Genomic DNA, 18818 nt, shown 5'->3' on the forward strand with positions numbered 1-18818 from the left:
TAATATGTCCTGTGAAAGGACTTGCTGGGATTGCACTGACAACTGTTTTGGAATATGAGAGTGCTGCCAGACTTTCTCATTATTGACCTTGGTTCATAACAAAGGTTTAAAATGGCCATTTTAATAGCACTAGCTGATGATAACTGAATCACATGCATTATCATGCCATGTAATTACTCTTCGTTAAAGACGTAATTCTATGTCACAGAAAAAAATAGAAATCCCTTTGACAAAAGTAGTCGAGTTGTGTGTAGTTGCTTTAAAATTAAGATATGGCAAAGCTTTTAATTTGATTTGGTGCCTTTTAATTGTTTAAGACTTGAAAACTCTGTTTAGGGCTGTCCAGGCCATTTTGAAATGTGAGGCAGCCTTCAGTGCATAAGCCCAATCAAAATCTTTGGGACTAGTCCCAGGAGGCCAGTGGGCTGTGCATGTTAACAGCAGTTCCCAGAAGGCATCAAGTAGTTCATGTGACAGGGAATAATGAAACAAGGATTGCACTAAAACTGCCAAATTGCTTTGAGCTTCCTGTTCATGGGCACGGATTTCTGCAGAGCACATAATTCTTCTCTTAAAGGCAGTGTATTGACATTTTGTTTGTGCATTTCTGTGGATGTTGAAAAAGGCAAATCTCTTGGAAATATTACTTTAATCCACGATAAATAAGTAGTTTTTCTCATTAATAAATAAGCAGTTTTTAGAAGACACCCCTTTCTTACATTGCTTAATGTAATTAAATGTCAATACTTGCTTCTGAAGTTAGGATAACCAGAGAATATAGCTGCTCTGTGAAAATCACAAAAGGGTAAGTAAATGCAGGACCAGCAGAACATCTGAACGTACATTGTCCTATTTGATGATATCTTGAAATTTTGACTCACATTTTTTCTGCATAATGTTTGTTATAGTCAATGATCAATAAGTTGATTGCTACTTCATTCAGTCTTAATGGTATTAATTTCCCCTTAACACTTTACAAACACATCAAACAAGTACTCACATACTTCATTAAGCCTGCTGCAGTCTGTAATAATCTCAAGAGCCCATATTTTGATTTTTTTTCCCCAGAAAGTGATTATTTTTCTAGACAATAGCATAAAAATTATTAACTTTATCAGGAAAACATCAAGTTTTTCTTTCAATACATATCTTCGAAGCAGCAGTGGGTGTCCAGGCCCTGCTGTCTGCCAGGCACGTTGCCCAAACTATAAAATAATTAGATTCGTTTGTAGCTAGTCTGGACTGAAACAAAAAGTAATGAGGTCTACTAGCATGGTGGTAGCTGAGGAAGATGAAAACAGTATGCTGGAAAAACATATATTCCTAGAAACAAAATGTAAAACTGTAGGTTAAAATCTAGCTTAATTTATTGTTATTAATTTCATGAGATGCTATAAAATATGCAATAAAAAGATAGGGATATGAATGTTCACATTTGGATTCTCAGTTAAAGGAATACAAATTCATTACATTGCTTTTTTTCCACTACTGTATTGTTTTATGTGATTCTGACACTTGAGATTAAAGTACTAGGCTACTGATTCCTAAATTATCATAGTAATTAATACATTCTATTAGATAATATCTGCACTAGATGCTAGAGAGTTCAGAGTGAAATAATTTGAATATTTAATTTGTTCTGGTAATTTTCACATAGCTTATGAGAATGTAAATATTTTGCTTATTTATATACTAAATGTTCAATAGGTATAATGAAAAAATTATAAATCTCTATATAGTTCCTTAAGATTAGGTTGTTAATGTTTAAAAGCTAAACATAAATCAGAAAAGAAAAAAAAAATCTGAACATTCCAAAGCATAGTACTGTCAGATGACTATAAAACAAGTTGCAAAATTTCTAAAATACAGTCAACAAAATAACGAGGGCTGAAATGTACCTATTTATTTGTACCACTGTCAGACATCAAAATCAGAGATCACTGCTCTGTACCAGGTGCAGTATTAACATAGGTTCCGAATATCCGGAGAAATCCAGGTTCAGATATGCTTTTGGCATCTACAGGGTATGTCTACAGATTCTGAAGTGTAAGAGTCAATGTTTATTTTGCCTTATGTTAAGGATTAATCTGCTAAATCCAGATTGATTCCAACTGATGACTCTAGCAATTTTCCAGAATATTTTACATGGTTTAGTCTTCTAATTCTCTACCAGATTATAATCAGATTTGAGAGTGAAATTGAGAAATGGAGAGAAGATTTATGTACTTAACTCCAAATATTGATTATTTGGCTATCTTGCTCAGTAGCCAATAATTGCTTTGACTCCTTCAGTTCTTCTAAAGTTAGACTTTAAGGATCATCATATTTGCAGACACTGGTCTTTTGAACATTGGTCTGTATTATGCCAAGAGGATTTTATATGTCTGTTTTTATTTTCAGATATATAAAAAGCTCAAAATTCATTCCAGATGATGTATAGCAAACTTGTCTGTTACTTTCCTGTAGGTAAGAACATCCAACCTGTCTTCACCATAAATACTCTTTCTATCCTTTATTTATTCCCACATCTGCAAGCCAGCTATGGCTCTGATCCTTCTAGTATTTGGGTAGGTGCTGAATATTTAAGTAAGTAAGTATATCCATCTACTTTATTGGGGTGTATATATGTCTCTTTATCTCCCCCAGGGCTAGGTCCAACTACTGCAAGGTAGCTAGACATTTTTAAAATCACTGCATGTAAGCTTTTTTTTTTTTTTATGGAAAGTAGAATCTCTATATATGTGTTGGGTATCTATAAGACACCTAAGACACAGGTAAAACAGAATCCTGTTACTATTATTTTGAATTGGAGGAGAGTTGAAGTGAAAAAAAAATTAAAAAAAAAAAAAAGATGATTAGTTGCCTTTAGAAAATCTTCCATTTGACCCCAAATTATTCTGGTACTAAAAAATCTTGAAACACCTACAGGAAGGTATGAGCAAGAAAGGCTTATTTGCAGAGCTGTGTTTGGGAGAGAAGAACTGCTGAATAAAAATGAACATTCAGTCTCCACCACTCAGCAATGCCTACACTGCTAAGACCCAGGGAAAGAAATTGATGAAATATTGATGCTAAAATCTAGTAGAACAATCTCAGGTAGTATCTGAGATAAACTTCAGTCCTTCAGTTTTAACTTTATGAATAACTTAAATTCCCACAAACCCACAGCAAATTGCACTTAATTGAATATGTTCTAATAGGATCAGAATCACCTGCATTTTATGATATTGAGACAAATTTCTTCAAGAATACAAGACAGTATAAATATTGACTTTATTGGACTCATGACAGATTATTCTGAATTTGGCCTGTTTGCCTTTGGAGCCTAAAGTGAATGTTTTTTGAATGACAGTGTAACAAGAAAGATGCATTTTGACAGGAATGAGAATAATGAACAGGCAGCTGGAAATACCTAGGCATGTTATGCTTCTTGGCAGGCTTCACAAGCAGGGCTGCTGACTTGGGAGTTGCCTGTGGGTCTGTCACTTTGTTCGTCTCTATTGGGGTTGATTTTTCAGAACTACTTTGTCTGCAAGGCATCATTTCCCCTATGGCTTACCTTTGCCTGTAAGGAATTTAAATGTTATCTGTTTTGAATATGTTTTAAATTCCAAAAAAAAAAACCCTCTGAAGCTGTTTCTTTATTACAAAAAGTAATGGGAAAGAGATGGTGGCTTGACATCCCATTATTTGTTTAGAAACATCATTTGTGACAGCATGTCTTTATGATATGTTTCTGTAACTCACTGGAAGTACTGGTTTTTGAGAAAAAAATAATATAGAAAACCCATGAAATTACTCTACAAAATGAAGCTGCTACTTTAGTTAGTATTAGTTACCCTTACACTGTTAGTCACACTGTGAACTCTAATACTACACTGAGAAAAAGGAAATGTTACATGAACAATGTGTTAAAAATTGTGGTGATTGAGAACAATACTACGCTGTCACAGCAGATATTCATAAAATTTCAAACACCTAGACTGATCAGACAATAAAAAATGGAATGAAAGAATGCACAGTTTGATTTCGAACATGTCAAGCTAGTACAGTCTGCTAACTTTGAAACCTGACCACAAGTTTGTGTTGCCCACTTTTTCTGTTTAATTTCCAGCTGTGGGAGCCACAGGAATGGGCTGCAGGCATGGGAATGCTGCTGTCTGTTCAACAGGGAGTCTCCCTGTTCCTGACTTCCCCTCCCCAAAGGCAAAAAGAACTGGCCAGTAAAACAGTCACTTCTTTCTGTGCAGAAGACAGCAGGAAGAAATGCAGGAATTATTTTATTTCTGAAAAATTCCCCTTAAAAGTGGATGCTTAGTGCTTTGCTTCCTCTCTGACTTGCCAGGTCTCTCACTTTAAAATATGTGTTCATCCTTATATCTTAAAACAAACAAACAAACAAACAATATGTTTAATCAGATTAAAACTGTTTATTCTGAGGTTCATAATTTGGTAGGTAACTCAGATCCAAGGTTTTCAATAGCTTCCTTGGAGAAAAGTTGTTAAGTGTCAAGAATTAGTAAAAATTAAAGCCGATGCCAGCCTGCTATAAGTCTATGCCAAATCTGTTTGGGGAGCTAAAAAACAATCAAACAACCCCCCCAAAACAAAACAAAACAAAACAACCAAACAAAAAACCCAACCACAAAAAAACACCACCACAGCAAACTGTCTTAATAAAGTAGTAAATAGTAAAGACTAATTTATGAGGAAAGATAGCTTGTCTCAAAAAACAAGAGACTTAAACTCTGCCCTGTTATTTGTGTTCCTTCTCTGTTAAAACATTGTTGTCTACAAAAGAAATATGCTATTATATCCATCCAGCAAATAGTTGAAAGCGAGACTAAAAACTTTCATTTTAAGTGAAAAATTAGGAGATCGGTGACCTTTATTAAATTAATCACATGTTGAAGAAAAGCTTTGCAGAGGTCCACATGTGAGAACTTCAAAGGATTCTCCACTGTTGTGGTACTGCCAGAAGTGGCACAGAACACCCTGCTGTACTGCAAAAGTAAGCAAGCAGAATTCAACAGTCACGTAATTTTAAAGTTAACAAAAGCTGTTGAGAAGTGTCTTTAATTCATGGCATGACAGATTTTGTATTGTTTCGCTTGTTTGATTACAGCTTATTGTGTGTTACACTTTATTAAAAAGGTGAAAATAGGTCTGTCTGCTAGTTTTGGCCTGTTGAGGGTTTTATGAAGTTCAGGTGAACTTTCACAAAGGGAAGGGATAATGGGGCTTCCCTGGAATGAGTTTCTGAGTGTTAGCAGCCATGCCCAGCTGGCAAAACTTCTGCTGCTCAGTGCTAGCACCTGGGGAGTTTGCGTTATAAGAGGACCTGGGAAACACTTGTAAGAGGTATGGACTAGCTATCTAGCTGGGTGTGAAGGGAAAAGGAAGATCATCTTCTTAGTTTTTATTTATTTATTTATTTATTTTTATAGATTAAAAAAAGCTAAACTTATAGCAATCCAAGAGTTGAAAACTCCTGGACTGGACTTGGGAGCAGGATTTGGATATACAGGTATCAACCAAGGGTATGGAGGAGTTTGTTTAAAAAATGCTTCATTTGAATTCATTTGAACTTGCCTTTTTCAACAGAATTGATTTTCTTCTTATTCAAAATCTACCTTGTTCCAATCGGTGCCCTACTAAATTGTAGGGATTAAAAATGTTTTTATTGTTTTTGGTTTATAGCTCCAAAGTCAAAAGTGTAGACAGCTCTGTCTCAAAGTTTTGCCTTGTATGCTATCACACAAGGTTATAAGCATACTTGCCTTAGCAGGTGTCTTTCTTTCTGTGGTGAAAATAAGCTGGAACACTTTTTTGCCTGCTTGTTAGCATATGGCTGTTGATATCTCCATGATGAATTATGCAGCCACATGATAAACTTCACTTTTGTGTCTTTACTTCACTTGCATTTGCCTCTTCAGCCTGCCTCCCACAACATGCCTGTAATATTCCACCCCTTCTAGCAATTTCAGTCAGCTGACTCTTATTTGTTTTCCCCTCCTGTAAGCAACTTGCCAAAAAACGTACCCTCTCTGCTTCCCTGTACCAGCTATGGACTTTATCTCGCAGTTATGCGAACCTGAAGCCCAGCAGGGTAATATTCCATCTTTAAACAGTATTGAATTGCTGTCAGACAGTCTGTTAGAGCAAGAAACAAGAGCTAAAACCAGGAGTCTGATTTTTTTTTTTTTAAAAGGGGAAATTACACTGAGTTAATGGGCCCTGACACGCCAGAACTCAGTCTAACATTCCTATATAAAATAAAACAGTATTTACTTGGCTGTTTTTAAAAGCAACCCGTTTCTTAGTTATGTTATTTCTCTTCTCCCAAAGTCTTCTGAAATTACTTATCAGACTAAGGTGATCTGCCTTGCAATCACAGGAATTTTAAAGCTCAACTTAAATATTTTAAGTTGAGGAAGATACCATTTAAAGAAAAAAAAGTTGTTTGCTCTAGAGAAATATATAACTACACGGTTTATGTGAAACTTTCATTGCTAGTTACTGGGCTGTAACCTGAATAATTTGACTGTAACTTCATCTGTGATTAAATCATGTAGATTTTACTTCCTTTCCATTTTGTGTATCTATACATATTGTGTTACGAATATTCACAAATTGCTGGTAAAGAAGAGTAGCTAATGACAAGTATTTCAGAGAGAAATTTAATTCAAGCCATATAGAGCTCAATATCATCTTCATGATAGTTCTACATGATTAATTAAATAGACTTAGGCCCATATAAGTCAGAAATAAGTGATATCAGTAGCACACAATTTGGTGTTTACTAACTGAGGTTATGTTACTCAGTTTCTCATTATAAATATAAGAAAATCTATTCGAGAAGTATGTTTGTTTTTCCTTATATTCTTGTCAGGGTGAATTATAGTAACCATGTTATGAAACTTTGTGTTGCTTGCCAATATGTTACTAGAGTCCTTTGCCTATTGTTCTTTTTTAACAGTTGTGGAAATTGATCCCTGTTTCCTGTTACAGTAGTGTATTTATCAACAGCCCACTTGAGAGGTAAGTGGGAGTCTTGTATGTTTACATTCTATATTTTCAGTTGTATCTTCTTAAAACTTACTGTTCCTGTAATTCCTATAAATCACTGCCATTTGATATTGGTCAGGATAGTGACAGGCAAACTCTTCATAATTTTCTAGCACTTCAATCTTCCTTTTTCACAAAAGGAGAAAACACGTATATGGTTTATCAACGCTTTCTTCCCCCAAAGGATAAGATTTGGTGGAAAAAATGGAAGCAACTTCCTGGACTCTTCTCTTTTTTGGGGTTGTGTTGTTTTTTTATCTCTTGGAAAAATGGTTTGAGGGAAGAAAACAAACACAAATACAAAATAATATTTGGGCAAAGATGCTATTTATATTCCAAAGAGTTTTCAGTATAAAATATCCATTTCAACTTACTAGTATCAGTTTTCCTCTCTTAAGGGTCTTCAGTCTCTAACACTGAGTTGTGTGTTAAATGAACAAATTTATTTTTTATCTAGAAGTGATGGAGGAAAAACAAACTCAGATTTATTAAAGATGCAAGCTAAAAATTAACTAGGAAACTTAAGAGGAAAATTCTTTCATTCAAATTAAACTGTGTATAACACAAGTTCTTCTAAGAGCAAAGGTAAACTACACCTAATTACGGAGACTAATTCTGAATAAATTTATCTAATCATCTTTTTGATGTGATGCTTGCAATTCAGTGTTGAAGTTTAATTTGGATGACTCTTCCCAAGTGGGCCTGTAAAGATTAGACTTGAATGTAGTCCCTAATCAGTAGTGCACTCATACTTGGCCACTAAAGGAAACCTGGCATTCTCTGTGAACTATCTAGAATACAATTTGCAATACTTTCTGTGAAGAAAATGTTTGATTTCGTGACTAAACACAACTTAAATACTGAGGTTAATATTCCAATATATTATGAGACTTTGCTAGCATTTCAAGGTACTTAATCACTTCACAATAACAAAATTACTATTTGATATTAGCTGGTAGAATGGGTTTGAACAAGCAGATGAGGAATCATTAGAGCTAAGCAATGTTGTGATAATATAGTATGAGAAGAGGTAAATAAATGCTTGCTGTAGCATAGTATATTAATTCTTACCCTCATTAAATATGAAAATACAGGAAGTAACTAAGCAAGTGGCATTTTCCTGGTACTCTAGAATTTGGACTTCTGCTGTCATCTTTGTGGAAGTGGCTGTATGGTTTACTATGGTTTCACAAGTTCACATTGTGAATATTTTCCAAGCTGAGATGGGGAATAGCTCAAATGCAAACCACTACAAGCATTCACTGTAGTATGATAAGGAGTAAAAGGTGACTTACTAATCACAAATTAAAGCTTTGAGATGAGTTAATTGTTGCCTTGTTTGGTGATGGTGGAAGCAAGACTGGATAGTGGAACCGACCAGGTTTTCATTCAAAGCAATGGAATGAGTGTACTCAATGTGCATTTTAGTAAAATGCCAAATAACCTAAGTTATGGATAAAATGGAGGTTGAGGGTTGTTGGGAAACATCCCTAAGAAACTGGGCAAATTACTTTCTCTATTGTCCTAATTTTTACTGGATTTCCCTCAGTGCCAAAAAATATTTCGGCCAGCATTCTGCATGGGAAATTGAGTCAGGATCTGTATCCCTTTTCCCCTGTTCTTCCTGCTTACCTGTGCAGGATTTGGAGACTGCCTCCCACACTCTTCTGCTAGAAAGAAGAGCATGCCTTTCCCTGAGAGTGTATAAAATACAAGTCACAATTGTCTCTCTACACAAATAAGTGTACTTGTCAGGTAGGCATCCATCTAATGATATTTTTAAATCCCAAGTTACAGTTGTCAGTATCTCCAGGTAAAGCTTCTCAACCCTGGCTTCTTTAAAACTATTTTATAGATGCAACTTTCTGCTTCCCGCTTTCTTCTGATGTTTCTAAGCAGCGTTCTTAAGTAATTTTTCTATCTAAATGTGTAGATGTGGATTGCATGTGGCTAACTCAGCCCTACTTCAAGCTTTGTGCTTTTTAATCTCTAGGGTAATTATTTTTGTGGAATGTATTGGCTGAAACTTCAATGTATAAGGAATTGTTCCTATATCCTTTCCTCACACTGGCTTGTACTTTCAGATTCAACTAGTTATACTCATGCCCAGTGTAGTGGTATGTTTTTTAGAAACTGGCTTCAAATAATAATGAAAGAAGATTAAAAAGGCAAGAGGAGGAAAAAATGGTGGTAGCTGAAGTCTGGAATTAAGAATAGGTCAGAGCATGACCCACTTACCATCAAGAAAGAAGGAAAACCTGTGCTGAATACACTGTTATAACAGGGTAGAGCAGCAATTCTATGAGAGCTAGTATGAGCTAGATCTGGATGACTAGAAACTTGTTTTTATGGCCCAATTGCTTCTCTATTCTTTAAGAGAAGGCTTTGGCTTATTTTAGATTTGTACAGTACTACAGACAGTCACACCATATTATAAAAGGTATGGACAAAACAATACACATCTGGAAGTCACAGCAAGCATGCTAATAAGCCTACACATAGTTAATTCATTTAAGAATGTGTTGCTGGGAAAAACATAGGGTCTCTACTTCTGAAACAAAAGCTCTGTTGTGGAGCAAAAAAAAAACAGCTCCCTGAGCTCAAACCAGTTGAATCTGTTATATTCAGTCCAGACTGCTTTACAACCAATAATTCTTTTAGTTTGTATACAGTACCCTGCTATCTCCAGAGGGATGGTTTTATTTGACTATCCATTCACCCAGGATACAAGTTTAACTTAACCTTGATGGTGCCAAATATGGCAAGTTGATCTTATATCACTTTGATATCTTACTTTGCAAACCCAAAACAAGCATTACCAAGCTCTACAATTGAGGCTTACCAGGCTTACCATTAAATGCAATGTCTTCAAACTTACTATGGCATATCAAAGGAATGTGATCATTTAGATACACAAGACCAAAATTACAGTGTCAGAATCATATCATTATGTACTGTACCCTGCATTTTCTTTACACTGTCATGAAACATAAAATGGATGCTACAAAACATACATTAACGAAGAAAAACAACATTAGGAAAGTATTCCTGAACTTGAGAGGTTAAGAAACCTGTAAAATCTCCAGAAATCCTAAGTTTCATAGATATTTTTACCTTTTTTATTCAAAATGCTAATGTCGGGGGGGAGGGGAACAAAGCAAAGTTCTACACCAAATTAAAATAATGCCTCACATTAAAGTAAAGCAACTCTACACAGGAACTGTAATTAAGATGGGTTGTTACCGGTTCCCTGCATTTCTCATCTGAGCTGAGAACATGGGAGCAGATGACCTAAGCCCTTCTGCATCTTGTCTAGTTATAAGTTCTTCCTTTTACTGTGGAAGAATGTATGTTAACATAATCAAAGAGATGTGCATGCATATGCTGAGCAGTATTAAAAATAAAAGCTTTTTTTCAGGCTGATCTCTTGTTTTAATGCAAGATCTTTAAAATAGAAAGTTCTGGAGAAGTGGCTTTCCCAAGATCTTGGGGGTTATTATATGCTTTGCTTTCCTACTAGAGATTGATCACCTAATGCACCTCATGTTATCAACATGTCTCAACAGCTCATGGTGTTTGTTCTTTTTTTTGTGAGCTCCTGTCTAGCAGGAAGCTTGAGGGGACAAAAAAGGGGAAGGAACAATACTCTAGATAAAAAGTGTACAGCTAAGAGTGCCACTTTTGTGCCTTTTTGTTTCTGGTTTTACAAGTGTAAGGAATCTTTTCCTACATAAAAAGTTATCAATGCAATGGTTTTATTCTGTGCATTAAAGAAAACATTTCTCATACCACTCTTCTACAGCAGCTGGGGATGTAATATAAAGATACAAAGGAAACTTGAGAATTGAGAAGAACAGTCTGCGTATATAAAAAGCATTACCCAAGTACTACATAAGCATTTAATATTTCCTAGAAGAGACTAACTTTTATTTTAATACAGTAAAACAGGCATCAGAGACAGGGTTCCTACTAGGAGTCTGGTGTTCCTATACATTTTTCCATCATCTCTTTATTCCTTTCTAATGATAGGATGTTTTTATTAGGAATATTCAAAGCAGGAGTGTCGTGAAGCAGTATCTTCAGACTTTAAGAAGTCTCATGTACATTGGATTTCTGGTAAACCTGATATTTATTCTATTATGAAAGGCAAAATTATTTGTATTTGGAATTTGTTCCAATTCCAAACTCTTATTAGAAGTTACTGTTGGAATTCAGGTTTATCTTGCATTTTTTTCTGCAGACAAGTGTAAGTGGTTTAGAGGTTCTGATTAACTGTCTTCAATTTTAGTTGTATCTTTATTCAAGCTTTTAGTTTTATGGCTATTTTAGACTTCTTATGGAGAAGATTAAAGGGGAAAGAAAACAGATTTTTGCAGCCTACTCTGTTGTACAGAAATCTTCCAATATGGAGGACAATATTGGTTAAGGTGAGTAGCAGATTCAGGCGATTATGTATTTTGACACACATGCAGGTTTGGTCCCAGATATGTTCTGCCTGTGAAACTGGGTTTTCATTTAAACAAAAGTTGTTTGAGATATACCGATGTTGTATATAGAAACACGGTGTTTGGCTTTAGACTTACTCAGCCATAAATTACAGCAGGGAATAGGAAAGAATAGTGAAAGCCTCACTTCACTGACACTTGCGACAATGAATCATTCTATTTGTAGAATAGAGACATAATGTTGTCCCAGACCTCTCTTCTGACATTGAGTATTAATTGTCTAATGATTCAATTTTCAGAACTTTGCTTAGTTAATGCTCTGAGGATGTCAAAAGTTTTATGCAGGCTGGAATTCTGAATGGAATTTCTACCTTGTAGGAGAATAATAACCTGCAGTTTAAAAGTCTGATATTTCTATCACTGTTTTTAAAAACAGATTAAACACAAATTTCTAAAAATCTCTAAGAATGAGAGAAACAGGTTACTGTTGGGCTTCTACCTTTGCTTGTTCCATTCTTGTAAGGAAATCTGTCATGCAGCTGTAGAACTTTGCTCTAGGATGTGCTTCCCTGTATAATTCTTAAACTGTGTCCTGAGCAAGGCAACTTGTAACAAGACAATGAATACATACTGAGCTCTGTAATTTCATCATATTTAAGACTCATTTTCTAATGAGTAGAATAAAGGGTTAAAATGCAAATACAAAAGTCAATGTTGACTAATTTATAGTATTTTGTTGTAATTGAAGGTAGGCAAGAGAACTGTTCTTGACATAAAAGCAAGTTTTCTGTTTGGTTCGACTATATTTTGGGAAAAGCAGAACAAAAATGTTTATAGTTGTCAGGACATGCAATTGTCATTATCATAGATAACATTAGAAATGTTTAGCTGATCTAACAGTTCTGTTTCATTTTGTGAAGAGAGGGGGAGGAACTTAACATATTTCAGAAATCCAGATAGAAGCTCAAAGTGCAACTTAAATATTTTTTCTGTCAAATTTATCTATTAAGGGTTTTAGAAAGGGGGCTTTTTATTAGTATTGAATTTGCTATCTCTTATTTCACCTTTGAGTTCCAAAGTCACACTTCTTGACTTGGTTTGCTGTTAACCAAGACTTATAGTTTTTCTAAAACTATTGCGAATATTTGAAGTCTGCCTTGGGTTCCTGACAAAGAATGAAACTACAGTCTATTAATATTTTTTCAGAAATCAATTCAGATTATGAATAAATAAACTTGGGCATCTGATAGCAAAAAATCTGATGCCTAGAGAAGATGAGACACTTGATGCTAAAACTAAAATACTGAGATGCCTGCATGTTTTATTTTTAACGGGAATTTTTCTGATAAGAGTATCTCACATTAAAAGAAAAATTGTGCTATATTATGTCTAAATATTGTAGGACTAAGACACGTGATGCATGAGACTATTTCTGTGTATGTTCCAAAGGCTGAACATGGGCCTAACAACTGGAATTGATGAAACTCCACATGCTATGATGCTGGGCATACTGTCACTGCATCATCAGGTCAATGTATGAATTGGAGAAAGGAAGCCATGTACACAGAATGTTCCAAGAGAAAAGTGAGAATTCAGGTAACAGAAGTACAAACAGAATAATCATAAATATATACATGCAGTCAAAGAATCTGACAGTTGATGGTTCAAACCAGTCCTTTGCTCAAAGTACAACCAGCTTCAAAGACCAAGTTTAATGTGTACCATGGAAATAAAGTTACAGGATTACAAGAAGAGACCACCTAAAGACTATTCCCATAGTATTTTAGGCAAATCTTAGTCTCTTCCATGAATTTATCAAGCCTTATCATGGATCAGTTGAGTTGCTTGCCCAAGACTTCTATAACTTAAAGATCGTTCCAGAAGTCAATCCTAAAATGTTCCCAAAAGATCTTTAAACATTCCCCGTGTTTATTCACAGCTAACTTGTACTGATTTTTTTAGGCAAATGCGTAGTCACCCTTCTTGCCTTCAGCCACACATTCAGCTGGTTTACCGGTAGGAAGAGATCATGTTCTCTGTCAGCATCAGTTTTGGTAGACCAAAACAAGCTGTATTCTTAGTCACTTTTTTTAAAGAGTGCTCTCATTTTCCCCTAATTTTTCTTTGCATCCATTTTATTTTGAATGTGTCTTTCAAAAGAAAGGCTTAGGGTCTTCAGGGAAAAGTCTTCACCTTGAATACTTGTGCCTTCCAGATAGTTTAATAATATAAAAAACATCAAGCAATAAAAATTATTTTTATGCTTTTTTATGAAACATACCTTAAATGCACTAAAGATTCACAGCCTATTGTAGCGACTGGTTTCAAAGAAAGTGAATTGTCTTGATCTAAAATTCCTGATCTTGGACATTTTTCCTATACTCAGCAGATCTTTGTAAGCTCACAAAGTATACTAGAATCCACAGTTCAGTCCCATGTCTTATTTTCTGAACCTTTCAGGTGTGAAAGAGGAAGCCATGCAAGAGATCCCCGATGTGTGTTCCTAATGTCTGTATTTATTAAGATTTGCTCTAAACATGTGCTACACTTTACAAGTATGTAGATAATAATACTCTAATCCCATTGGGCTTACACTCTCTTTATTAAAAAAGGGAAATGAATTCAAGTGTGTGTGGGTGGGGAGGAGGCAGACAAAAATCTAAGCCAAACTTCCAGAAGATATTGGAGGTGAAGACATTGCTGTAGTGTTAAATCTCATTAATTCCATTCAGTGAGGAGAATATGTTTAAAAACTTTAGAAGTCTTTTTAGGAAATCTTGTGATGTAAGGATGCTTGCTTTGCTAGGTTAGGGGGAAAAAAATATAGATCTGTTCTATTTTCAAAGATTTACAAGTGCCACTGCGATGACACTTATTAGCAATGCATTAAGTCTGAATATGAGAACGTTGGTTGACCTTTTATAGAAAAGGTTCACCCATGTCATTCCCAAGGTACCCCAGCTGACAGTTTGAGACAGCTGGTTAGAAAATGAATGCAAAGACTGACAAAATTGACAGATGATAAATACCTAATTGTTCTGTCAGTCCCACTGTATAGTACAGACTTCTTTTCCTGAATTATGGCCTGACTGTAGAAGGCTGGGTCTCATATTTATTGCTGGATTGTTCTTTTCAATAACAAAGACTAATTTTAACTTCTAGCTTCAGTCACACTATTCATCAATATTTTGGCAAAATGAACAATGTGTGAACTATGTATTTGATATACTACACTGATATCTGAAGAGAAAATAGTTATATCAAAGTATGATAGCCTTAATACTATTTCATCTCTTGCTGTTGTTGACTCATCTGAATCACAAATCATAAGATGGTCTATCTTTAAAATATTAAACCAACCTTCAATAATCATTCTACATTGTCATGTATTTGAAAAATCTGCAAGTGATTTTTGGGAACTGTTTTTAAACATGCATTGTGTACTATATAAAGGAGAAGCAGATACTATTTAGAAAAAATAAGGGAGGAAAAATACGAATTCTCGCAAATGCGGGGGGGAAGGATATACAAGATATGTGACAAGAAGTGAGATGTTTTAGACACTCTTACTAGGACTTCTTTCTCAGTGGGGTGCATAAAGACATTAAAGCAAAGTCTGTATTATCTGTCAGTACTGATGCACAATAAATTCCCTGGGGCGCCTTTCAAGGAGAGATGATGCTTGCTTTATGTAGCCAACTGTGCCTCTTTCAACTGAAATGATTTTGGTTATTCAATTGCTTGTGAGCCAATTGGTAATCTTACAATAGCTATTTCACTTAGTTAAATATTAATAATGTAGTAAAGTACTTCATAATGTCCATGATTCAATAGCTTTCTTAAATGCAGAGTGCTTCTGTAGTGTTTTCTGCAATGTTGATTTTTGAGTTCCAAATACTATTTTTGTCATTATCTTCAGGATTTTCTGTGAATAGCTACAGATCTTAGCCTTTGTGCCAGTTACTATTGAATTATTTTCTTAATACAGACTAAGGCTTCATCTGAACAGGGCAATTTTTCTTGGCCTAAATAATCTGAAGTCATAGCAGATGTGTAGATTCTGCAGACACTAACCTGTTATTCATAAGTTTTTGTTCCAATTGTTCAAGAATAATGTACTATCTTGGCTGGCTAGAACTGAGCTGGACAAAAGACAAATGTCAAATTCTCTCAATATTCAAGTCATTCTTTCTATTAGTAATTTAATAGCTTGCTACAGTGTATTAAATGGCGACTCAATCATTTTAGCCCACTGGTTGTGGTATGGATTTAGTCTGGTCATGTCAATAAACATAGTTTATTACATCAAATCAGAACATCAATTGCAATTTTACTTAGAGAACAAAATATCTCTATAAATGAAGTTTAAAAAAGCCATTTTGTTCCATTTACATACTAAATCTAGATGCATCTCACGTATAACTATTAAATGAAACTGCAAGCAATCATCTAGCTCTCAAGAAACTAAATTCATGGTATAAAATGCAATATTGTCTTATGTTGTGCCTACATCACCACTATTCATTCAGTATCAGTGAAGCATGAGAGAAGACTTTTTGTTCAATTAATATATTGCTTTATTCATTAGTAGTATTCGCTAAAAATGCGACTCCATCCTTCAGACAGTATTTTTAACTGATATCTGCCTTTCATACTTGATTGCCTTGCATGTACATATATTCTATACATCTGTGCTTTTTATGGGTTTTATTACTACTGTATTTGCGTCACCTAATTTAAAACAGACTTTCTACTGTTTTCAACTATAATGGGTTTGTGGCTTAGTATGTGAAATAGAATTGACTGCACAAAATGTGAAATTCTGATGCTAGACATTCCAGCTAGGTTTTTACAGACAGGAATGTGCATTTGTCTGGGCAAGCATCGTAGTCCTAGAGGTGCTTAACTCTTCTAGTGACAGCCTGAATGTAATAAAGTCATATGATTCTTTTTTTTAAAGAAAGCATTTATTTTAAAAGAAGAAACTGCATTGGCGTATCTCCAGTGTTTTCAGAATAAATCTCACAATTATGAACTGTGGAAAAACTTGTGAAAAATGTTGAGGACAGAATATAATATCTTAAGTATAAAGTCCTTAATACTAAGTGAACTGTACAATTTAAGGGAAATACTAGCAGGGATAAATGCTACTAAAATGAATCTCAAATGCATATATCCTAACTATCATCTACTTCTGATATTTAACTGTATTTGCAGAGGAATACAAACACAAAAACACTTTAGACTTGTGGATTTAAAGTTTTAAAGCATGAGATGGCTTATACCATTTTCCAGTACCACCTCCGGTTTCTGGAAAAAGCAACTACTTCATGTTGCTCTGGTAGTGATGAGCACAAGTCACTAGAACAATCACAAGAAGTTCATAGGAAGTCATCAAGCTGTTAAGCTGGAATCATCCCTGTAGGGTAAGAATATTGTCTCTGGACGAGGTTAGGAAAAGAAGAATGAGGGAGGAGAAGCTCTGAGCATAGGAGAGAGGGAGATGAGAAAACTCTTCTCTAAGAGAAGCTTCTTAGGGTGGGCTGATAGGAAGTATGACTACTATATAGTCTACCTACTTCACGTTTCAGAAGACAACTTCCCTTGAGCCTTCAGCTAAGATCCACCTTGTTCTGCCTGTAGCAATTTCAGTATGTCCTGTTACTGTTGTCTTTTCCAACCTAAATGATTCTATAAGATCTCTAAGATCATCAAGTCCAAACCCTAACCGTAAACAACTAATATTAATACTGCTATTTGTATACAGTCTCCCCACAAATGAATAAAGAGATTACATTTCCTCAAAATACTGTTTATGTTAGTAAAAGATAAAGCCATTTGCAAAAAGCTGTATAAGCAACTCACAGAATAGCACAAATGGGACATGCACAGCCCGTCAATGTCCTTGTTGAAAGCTGCACCATTCTGGTTGAGCAATGGAGATCCTGGTCTGGTCATGTCTCCCCTCAGGGTCCATCTGTTTCATGTGTCCCTGATGGCCAGGAGACACCCCTCCTGGGCCAGCCATGCCACCCACCCCATTGTGACATGGGCCACCACCAATGTTCTGCCCACTGTGACACGGCCACTACATCACCAGGGTGGTGCCAGGAGCTGGTGGCTGCCTGCTGTGACATGGCCACCACATCACCAGAGCTGCTGTAGCACTGAGACACAGCTATCACCTTCCACCATTCAGGCAAGAAGAAAATAATCACGTAATAGTCAATTAATAATGCTGGGGAGGGGAATTAAGTAGCTGTAGCAGCAATTTAAAGAACAGCAGCTCAGGAAAGGTTAAAGGAGAATTAAAAGCGTCAGGTCCTATCCACTTCCCAAATTTAAAGACTTGTGCTGTTGCCTGTTGTTGGGAATGGTGGGCTTGAAGGCAAAGTTCTGGAAGAAAAATGCTTGTCAAATTGGCTGCAGATAATGTTTCATACCTTTTGGTATTAAAGACATCTGTGGGGATGGCTCAGTGTGAACTGTAAAGACTCACGTCTTTCTCTCCCTGACATGAACAAGAGATTTTTGCCAGGGACTGTCCTGTGATACACAGTTCAGTTGGACACTGGAACAAAATGCATCTCCTTGGTACACTGCAAACTATTACAGCCTCTTTAACTGTCAGGACAAGAGGCAATGGGCACAAACTAGAGCATAGGAGGCTCCCTCTGAACACAAGAAGAACTTTACTGTGAGGATGACGGAGCCCTGGCACAGGCTGCCCAGAGAGGTTGTGGGGTCTCCTCCTTGGAGATCTTCAACAGCCACCTGGACGTGGTCCTGGGCATCCTGCACTGGGTAGCCCTGCTTCAGTGGGGGTGGGACCAGGTGGCCTCCAGAGGTCCCTGCTGACCTGTGATTCTGTGAAATGAAATTCAATGCAGGTACGTGTGAAGTGATGCACACTGGGGGGAAACATCCAAACTTTACATGCACAGTGCACTGACGCTGAACTAATTGCTACTGATTAGGAACAAGATGGTATGGTTACAAGAAATGATTCTAAGGAAAGCCTCACATCAGACTCTGCGGCAGTCAAAAAGTGAAATGAGCATTTAGCTTTATATAAGAGAGCTAGAGCTACCTATAAAAACTTCGTCATTATTCCTAGGGACAGGAGCAATGGAGCAAAACTCATCTTATATACTCACAGATAGTGTGACCATATAATCTTTCTTCCATGGGAAATCAACTGAAAAAAATACTGTTTCAGAGATTTTATATTGCCAAACCAGACTTCTATTCTTGAGCAGCCTGGCTATCTGAATTGGTAGGACACCTGTTAGCAACACTCCAAGT

At 35.9% G+C, this 18818-nt stretch overlaps 1 long non-coding RNA gene across 3 annotated transcripts; it reads left to right on the forward strand.

Moving 5' to 3' along the window:
* Window positions 1-5415: 5415 nt before the first annotated feature.
* LOC121074176 lies at window positions 5416-16465 on the forward strand. 3 transcript variants are annotated; one of them, XR_005822194.1, is made up of 4 exons: window positions 5418-5527; window positions 6980-7041; window positions 12916-13041; window positions 13974-16465. It is a non-coding gene; the product is annotated as an uncharacterized LOC121074176 (long non-coding RNA). The 3 variants fall into 3 exon arrangements; XR_005822193.1 differs by lacking the exon at window positions 13974-16465 and having other exon boundaries at window positions 5416-5527; window positions 12916-13964; XR_005822195.1 differs by lacking the exon at window positions 13974-16465 and having other exon boundaries at window positions 5429-5540; window positions 12916-13964.
* Window positions 16466-18818: the final 2353 nt, after the last annotated feature.

The sequence above is a fragment of the Cygnus olor genome, chromosome 8, assembly GCF_009769625.2.
Source record: "Cygnus olor isolate bCygOlo1 chromosome 8, bCygOlo1.pri.v2, whole genome shotgun sequence".
Lineage (NCBI taxonomy): Eukaryota > Metazoa > Chordata > Aves > Anseriformes > Anatidae > Cygnus > Cygnus olor.